Source organism: Passer domesticus, chromosome 5 (genome assembly GCF_036417665.1).
Source record: "Passer domesticus isolate bPasDom1 chromosome 5, bPasDom1.hap1, whole genome shotgun sequence".
NCBI classification, from domain to species: Eukaryota; Metazoa; Chordata; class Aves; order Passeriformes; family Passeridae; genus Passer; species Passer domesticus.
In genome coordinates this window covers 7004381-7014053 of record NC_087478.1, presented here as the reverse complement: position 1 = coordinate 7014053, position 9673 = coordinate 7004381, and positions in this window count along the sequence as shown.

Sequence of the window (9673 nt, the reverse complement as noted above, 5' to 3'; positions counted from 1 at the left end):
TAGATGAGATAAATTAGGCCACAAGAATTTCTATTTCTCTTCACTGAATATAAATAGAGCATAGGAAAATTAGCACAGAAATCCATATCTCAGAGGCCTGCAGTTCACACGAATTGACACCACTATCAATGCTGTGTCAAGAAGCAAATCCATTTCTATTTGAGTTATCTAAGGCCATTTCAGCAACTCTGATAGGGACTGTAATTCACAGACACCTGAGCAAAAGGCCTTGAAGCCAGCCCAGGAAGTCAGCATAGAGTTGCTCTAATTTAATAGCAGAGCCCAATGGCTTTGGTATGTGTTGTAGTATCTCTATTTGGCTTTGAGAAAAATAATTTCCCTGGGCAACACTCCACTGGGATGTGTAGCTGTAACCTGCAACAGAAATCACATCCTTTCATGAGAAATGGGTAATGCAAAGAAATGGATAATGAAATCCAGGTTGGATAAGCCTTGAGCAACCTGGTCTAGAGGGAGCTGTCCTTGCCTATGTTGGGCAGGCTGGGACTAAATGGTCTTTAAGGTCCATTCCAGCCCCTTAACTCTTTATGATTCTATGAAACAATGCCTGATGCTCTCCCATTATTATTTTTGAGGCAGTTTGACTTTATACAAAACTCTTAAATATCCGAGAGGAGGATTATAGTCACCTACTTGGGTCACACAGGCATAACATGGGACACATGGATAGAGCACTAGTGGAAAAGAAGGAGAAATACTTCTTTCAACAGCACATCCATCTGTAAAGAAAACAACTTCAAAGGGAGAATTGTCTCAGCTGTTTATCAGATCATTTTTATGTCAGAACTAGTTATCCTCAGGGTTGCAGGAATTACAGATCATGAATCCTTCAAGACATCCCGTTTTCAATGGTGAGGAGTCCTTTCCAGAGACGTGTTGGAAATCCATGGTATAGATCAGATAGAGGAGGAAACTGAGCATTTCTTTTCCAGATTCCAAGTGGTAACCTTACACACTGGACAGCTGAGTTACAGAAAGGGGAATAAAATGAATCCATCCTAAACATGTCTTGCGTCTTGTCCAAATATTTTGTATATTTTGCATTCAGCTTAAAGTGCTTGGGATTAAAACACTAGACATATATGTTTGTGGGTTTTTTTTTTTGTTTGTTTGGCTTTTTTTTAACTGATAAAGGCTTTTTTTGAAGATTAAATACTGATTTGAAAAACAAACTACAGGTCTTTAGAACAAACCTAATCTTGTAAAAGCTAAGATGGCATAAATGATGTTATTGGGAATGCTGTGGGTAATGTTAGCTGAGCACCATAAAAAACTGTGCAAAAAGCAAAACTTAGTTTACATGAGGATCTTATCACTCTCCTTCTTCTACTGCTATTTTCCTCTCCTTTCAAGAGAAAAAAAAAATAAAGAAAAAAATTCTAGTAAAAATATGATGGAAAATTATCAATCTATTTTATAATATAATGAAGTATATGACTTCTAACTTGTTTGTATACACTGTTACAATTTTTATAATTCCATTTACTGTATTAAATTACTGCACATGAGGAACTTTAAATGGTTCTTTAAAATACCACTGAAACCACTACAATATTATGGATGTATTTCAAATAGATTTGTGACAATTAAAATTTTAATCCAAATATCTTTCACCTCAAAATCCTGCTGGATCACATGTGTAGTTCTGCTACTTTTTGTAGAGGCCTGTTTTGATTTAACATGTGCCACTGTGTTCCTTCATTGTTTGGAGAAACTAATGAATGATATGAAATGATTATGTTGTGTCATTTTTCTTACTCTTCCCAAGTTCTGTTGTGCAACCACTGCCATGGTTCTTGCTAAGAACCTTGGCTGCATTCCACTCTGAGTTCTTTCTTAATGACTTCATCTGTAGGACTACAAAGATTCATAATCAGTTCCTATCCAAGCCCTGAAATTAATTTTGTGGAAATCCATCTCTGTATGTTACAATGCTGGCTATTGAAGCAATCTTGAAAGCAGACACCATGTGGGGGGAAGGAAGGAGGGGAGCAGGGAGAGGAAAAAAAGAAAAGAAAGAAAACTTTGGCCGCAGCTCACAGAAATCAAGCTGTGTTCTGTGACACTCAAAAAAAAGAGGGTGGTCTCCTCCCCACCAGAAGTCACGCAACAGAACAGATACCCTCACCAAGCTGCTGTCTGTGCAGCTCTCTGTTTCCATACCTCAGAGGAGAGAAAAGATGCCTCTCTTGAAAGTATGAACAGGTGAAAAGGTTTCTGTTCTCAATAGAATCTCTGAAGGCTACCACAAACTTAAATGTCAGCTGGGATGCCTCAGTGATTTTAATGTCAAACTTCTGTGCCTTGTTCAGTCAATAGAGAGTTCTGAAAATTCTTAAATTAGGTATATATAGTAAATTTTCAAACTCTTTCACCTCTTCCAGGTGGTATCTCAAGTCTTTGAATAGGATGTGTAAAAACTTGTGTGTGTGTTTAGCAGCCACAGCTGAGCATCTGAATGTGCTGAAATCTTGTTCAGCAGTGGTTTACAAGACATAAGTGGAGATTTGATCTTCTTTCTGTATTTTCTTATATCAGTGTGTTAGAAAATCATCTGGAATTACCTCTGTGCAAGATTTTTTATCATTTCAAAGGCATTTTGAGTAACAACCATTTGGGTAACAATAATTCTTTTTAATCCATGACTTCTGCAGGACCAAACAGGGAATATTAAAGAGCACAAGATACAAGTCAATATTCACCACTGAGCATGAGAATGATGACTTGGTCAACTGAGGCTTAACATAAACTGAGATACTCACATTAGATTTTCACATTGTACTGGATGAAAACACCAATTTTGTGCCAGTGGTACTGAAAACAAAAAGAGAAGGACAGTCAGGGGAGCCTGTTGTTTAATTTAAGGTCCTGTTTTTACTTCCAGGATCGGTATTGTATACACAGTAGTCTGCATGTGGCTCCTTACACACTTCCCTGCTTATTTCTCCAACTGGTGTTGACACTATAAGTCTGTGTTTGGCAAAAACTCATGGTCAAATGTCAATCTTCTTATAAACACATGCACACATGTATAGAGATGAACAACTGGATTTGGCTTATTACCTTATTGACTTGGAATAAGTTGGGTTCAGGACACAAACAAGCGCCTTGCCTCAGTAAATGCTACAAAGGACAGCATTTTCCAACTCTGCTCCTTTCCATAGCTAAAATGAGCCATGGAAACAAGGCAAAAATATTTTGTCATTCACAGCAAAAGTCTCAGCCAGAAAACATCTAGTGTTAGAGAAATTGCAGCTTACCTAAGAAATAATATCATCAAACTTTAATACAGAAGTGATCATGCCTTTGTAAAAACTTCATTCCTCATGAAACTGTGCCAGATACTGACATTGTCTGCTGGCGTCCGACTGACACACTGCAGTGGTAATAAATGGGGCACTGTATGTCTGAGCTCCCTAGCTGAGATATGACATCAACTCTTGACCTTCAAATGAAAAGAAAACTCAGTATCTCCTGTTACTATTATAAATGTTGACTTTAGTATTCATTATTAAAGAACACATTTCAGTCTCATTCCACTCTGCATCACGCGATGTATGGATCTATAGTAGTTTTCACTGGTACTGTTTCTTTTCACTTTGTCTGCATCTGATAAGCCAGAAACCTTGGGGACTGAACCAAAACACAAGCATGACTGAAGAAACAGGCCTGGGAGATTTTCTGCTTCATCTCATGACACCATGCTTGTGTAATGCTATAGAGTAATACAGTCTTTATTTTATGGAATATGAAAATGTGAATGCATTTCATTACATTCTTATATTCCATACACAGAGTCTGCACAAACCCCACATGTAAGTAACGCATTGGTTGGTATTTCTTAGGCCTTCTTCTGGGTCACTTCATAATCTGGATGAACTGTTGTAGTTTCCAGTGATGGACTTCGGCTCAAATCACAGAAAATGTGTTTTTTCTGATCCACAATCTTTTATCTCACTCTCTAACACATAAGCAAAAAATATGGTTATTAGTTATAGCAGTCAGAGGCAAAATGTTGCATATTTCTTTCAAAAGTGCCCACTCTGAAATTTGGAGAAGAAAATGTGCTGAAATTAGACCAGCCCATTACCTCTTTGCAGAGCATTAGCAGTTTAATCGAAGAATTGCACAATTACAGGTATTATTGTGGGAAGTTATTTGTTAGTCTTCCTAGTCTGACAAACAGGCAAAAAGAATATTAATTTTCTTATGAATGGAATGGATGTAAAAATTTGAAACTGAAAGGATGTGTTCCAGCAACCGACTTGAAAATGTTAATTTTTCACTTTAGAATTCCATTTTTCTGAATGACTTTATCATGGCTACTCAGGACTGTCTCACTGCTGACTTGTGACTGCTCTCCTTGTGGCACTGCAGAGAAAGAGGCTAGAGTAGCTAAAGGATTCCTGTATATTTACAGTAAGCCCAGATTTTGTTGTCTCTTAATCATTGCCATCTAATCTCAGAGGAGACCTGAAAACAGTCTGGTTTCTACTGGACAGATCTTTGAATGACCATTGCTGAACTTATCAGCCAAGGCCAGATTTTGGATACTTTGAAGGTTGGAACTCCAGAAGAGCCTACAAAATACAGAGATCAATTTTTACACTGTCACCAAAGGGATGTCCATAACGCTCCCAGACTAAACTGGGTGAAAAGTTTAGCCATGAGAGTACACTCATTTTGCTGTGACACACTCATCTTGGGACCACAAAAGCTGGTCAATCCTTGTATAACTAATCAGGATAGAAATGCAACGTGCATAAAGGAGACCTTTTCTATACTATACATTGACCTATTTTCCTTCCTAAGGATATAGACAGATTCTTCCAGTTAATTATGATTCTTTGTAACAAACTGATACATGGGAGCCATGCCAGACAACAGCACTAGGGCCAGGACACAGAAATGCATCTGGGCTGAAGTAAGCTGACACTGATCCTGGAGAGCCAAATCCTTAGAACCATGTTCCATTCTTATACACCCTTGCAGAGAGAATTTCTATGCAACAAGCATTGCCCATGTTTGGGTTTTTTCCTGTGCATGCTTGCAAAAATGTGACAACACACAAGAAGAAATTTATCAGTGTCACTGAGCCAGATTGCTGCCCTCCTAACCAGGAATTAATGCTGCTAATGTCAAAGGGCTGATGGATGTCTTCAACAGCAGTAAGGAGTTCACAGCCTTGCCCACAGAAATAGGCTCTTAAATCAGAGCATGTCCTTATCTTTGAAGCTTGAGTAGCCATTGACTCTGGGGCTATTCCTGATCATCAGCTGAGAGCTATCTGGGTCTGCAGTTAGCCCTTACAATTACAATTCTCAGGAGTATTTCCCCTGCTGTCATCAAATCTGTCACAGATTACTCCTGTGGCCTTTATATGGCCATGGAGCTGGTAATTGCTCTCCTGCTGACTGCAGAGGCATGGGTGAAGATTGCTCCAATATGAGACAGAGCAGCTGAGTAGAATACTGCTCTGCTAAAGCACTGAACACCAAAGTAAAGCTGAAGCATTCCCTGATGGGGATTTTCTTGCCAGTGCATGAAGGGCACAGCTGGCCTGTCAGGCTGCTCACCTGAGCCCTCACCTGCTTCCTTCCAGCTCTTGCCTTACTGAAGGGAATAGTGTTCTTCCCTCTTTACACAACTGACAAGTGCAGAGCTTTAAACACTACACAAATTCAAATGGTGAATGTGGGTGACAATTTGTGAATATATTGTTCTCCAGCACAACCACTGAGAACAAAATTGTGGTGACTCAAACGTGTCACACGCCACAGGGAAAGGGTGTTCATTTTTTCATGAACTTTACAGATTTAAAATGTCAGCCCTCAGAGTTATGTCCTCAACAGAAACCTTTCAATGTGTAATTTCACCTTTGCAAATACAGTTTGGGAGTTGTGAACCAGGGTCACTTTATTCTGCTGAGTACAGCTAAAAACCATAACAAAGTATTGGAGAGTTACTGCAGTCTTGCTCAATTATTTTGTATTTCTTGCAGCAAAGCATAGTGAATCATGCAAAACACATTGTTTTGTTTTGCTTTGGAAGACACACTTCTTATTGAGTGATGTGTGCATAAAATGTGTTGGAAATCAGTATGTTATTCGCAATGGGACTCCATTTTTCATGGGAGCTTCTAGGGGGTGCACTAACACTTGTAATAAATAGCAGGAACAAACCCAGAACACAAGTTTGGCTACACCACTGGTTGTAGAGTCACAGAAATATCTTAAGGGAGATGAAATACCTTCATGCATGTTCAATTCTTTGTTCTGTCCTGTCACTGTGGGGTAATGACTCTTTCAATTAGGAATTGGACTGAGTCCACCAATTTATGTCAAAATACAATCTTCCCACAATGATGGAGACAACCAAATGGGCTTAAGATATTGCCTGATTTGTAACTGTTAATACAGACATGAAGAGTCTGCATGCCCTTCATTCCTACTTGAAGGGTCTCATATATAAAAATGGAGATAAAAGAAGTAACCAAGTGTGTCCCAGGTTTTTTTTTTCTTCTGAAGGATTTTGTTTTTCTAATAGCTAAAACAATAACCAGCTTCAATTTGCTTTATAAATAAATTCATGCACAATAACCACACAAAATTTGATATAATGGACTAAACAATGATTAATAAGCATTCAATATTTTTGCATGGTTTCTTGCACATCACCATGTTAGGGTGAGAACTTGTTCTAATGAAGTCTAGTTCCCCTGTCATTGTTGACTTTCTTTATACTAAAGCCATTTAAATTCTGATTTTGAAAATCCTCTTTGTATCTCTAATGTCTAGATCTGAATGTTTTCCATATGAGGAAATAGCAAATACATTAGGATTCTTAGGCTTGGGAAAAAGATGACTGATAGGGGGAAATGACAGAGGGCTTTAAGTCATAAACTGTGTGCAGAACATGAACAGAGTGAATATTCACTCCACCTCATAGCACAAGGATCAGCAGACATATAATGAAAGCATTAAGGAGTGACTTATACAGCAAAGCAGAGTATTTTTTTCCACACAACATGTAATTACATTATAGAGCTCATAACCACAGGATTTCATGGAGGTAAAAAATACACATGGATGTAAAAAGGAACAAATGGAGAGTAAATCAACTGGTGTTACTAAACATGATTTGCCAGAACAAAATCTGGATCATAAAGTTCTAAAACCACTGATTACTGGAAAATTTGCTAGACCAAGACATTTTTGTACATGTGTTTGCTCCTTTCCTCTTTGCCTATGTGTCTGCTGCTGCCCAGACTCAGGGAGAAGATGGGAGTGAGGAGGACCTTGGTCTGAGAGGTCTTCTCCCCTCTGCTCTAAATGTCCCATGGGATGAATGTCAACTTGCATCAAACTCCATATGTGCTGTGTAAATGCCCATGTGAAAGTTCTCTTCATCGTCTGATAGGAGCAACAGACACTTCTGGAGTACAGAAGTTTGGGTTGTTTCAGGCGTCTGTATTAGGGAGGAGCAAAATGAATTGTAAACACACGTATTTCTGCCCACTAATATTAAAGAAAATGTAGATGTCTATTTTAAATGAGGGCATCTACTATATTGGTTATGTCAGATGTGTGTGATTCCTGCTACTATGGCTCTGTGCAGAAGAAAATAACAAGATTTTTTTCTTCCAGCCCTCATATCTGTGCCTTATTTCATATTCAATCAATACAGTAAGTTACTAAAGAAAATTAAACAAAAAGGATCTGTCTCAGCATATTACTTGTCATTAAAAGTATCATAAAGAAGAGTTTATAAGCTGACCAAATTTTTATAAAATATCTACATATGGTCTTCAGTCCCATTTAAATTATTAGATTTAGAAATGTGTTTAAAATCTTTGCTGAACTGGAACCAGAGTGAAATATGGTAGAATGAAAGCCACCAAAGTATCTGAGACATTGAAATACAGTTCAGTTCCATTAATAGCAAGTCTCTGTTTCAAGTAGAGCTGGTCTGACAAAAGCAAAGCAAAATTACTCCAGTATATAAAAATGGGTTCCTCTGGGCTGGTAAATTCTGATATAAATTATTAAATCCCACAGGGATTTTTTAGATCAAAAAAACTTTGTACTTTCTTTATGTAGCCCCTTCTACAGAGAAAAGAAACTGCCAAATATCCTGCAAGGCAGATGTGAAAATATGATCTTTTAAAACAATTGTGACTTTCTTGCTTTCCCGTTTATTTTTTGTGCTGCATCCAAAAGCTCTTTGGATGTATGACACCCAGTTACAGATCTAATGCACAGCCCAAAAACCTAAGGTGTGCTTCAGAGGTTGCCCCTGTAAATGCAGATCACCACTTTGGAGTGAACTGGGGAGGTACCAGGACACACCAACAGTGTTTTCAAATGACACTGTTACTTTTCTAATTAAAAATTTAACCATTTCTACATGTTCCTCTAAAAAGGCATGCTGCAGTTTTAAAGATGCAGTCCTGGATACACATTACAGACCTCAATTTCCCTGAAAACAAATTGATCTGCGTGTTTAAATTCTCAGCCATCCAGACACAGTATTTTTTTCAGAAGAAAAAATATAAAATCATGGAATCATTAAGGTTGGAAAGATTTCAAAGATCATTAATTCCAGCCATTAACCCAGAACTGCTGTATTCACCACTAAACCATGTCACCAAGTGCCACATCCACACACCTTTTGAACAAATATAGAGGTGGCAATTTCTCCACATCCCTGGACAGCCTGTTCCAATGCTTGACCACTCCTTCAGTTAAGAAATTTTTTCTAATATCCAGCCTAAGCATTCTCTGAAGCAACTTCAGGCCATTTCCTCTTTTGTCACTTGTTACCTAGGAGAAGAGAACAACTCCCTCATGGCTACAACCTCCTTTCAGATAACTGTAGGGAGTGGTAAATTTCCCCCTGAGCCACCTCATTTGGAATGTTTTATTTTTCTAAATTAGCAACATTATAAAACAAAATATTTTTACACTTTCTGCTTAGTATAAGCCAAGGGTAGAAAAAAGATCTACTGACAATCTGAGTAGGGACACTCAATTGACATCATGGAACTTAGCCTTCTAATTTTATTCAATTAGGATTTACTGGAAAACACAAAATAGGCCTTTAACTGGGGAAACAAAACCTGTGACTCTATTCTTCTTAAGAAGCCCTAACCATCATATTACACAGTTAGAGCTTATTTCTTTTTTCCTAATTCACCCTTGGGGACAGTAAATCTTGTATCCATTTCCCCATTGGAAAGGTAGGAGGTGCCTCTGCCCTCCCCCATTAACCCTCCTGACATAAATTCTGGCTGTCATTCACACTCCTGGGAATGAGGAAATATAGGTCTGGTCCCCTCTGTCTGAGGAAGGAAGAGAAACCAGTTTCCTCACTTCCTGTGCAAGTGGTCTAAGTGGTACATTATGACACTAAAAGCCACCTTTGTGATTACTTACTGATCCAATGTCAGCACATTAGGGTTTGTGTCAGATGGATTTAGTGAGAGTCATCATCTTTCTGTGCATTAGATGCACTTTAATGGGCCATAGGCAGCCAGTCAAAAGCTCAGATGGGGATGAAGCTTTTTGCCTCAATCTTGATTAGGTTTAGATAGAAAGCAAACAGAGGCATGAACTCACTTGCCTGGTTGATTCAAGCTAGGACACCTAATCTG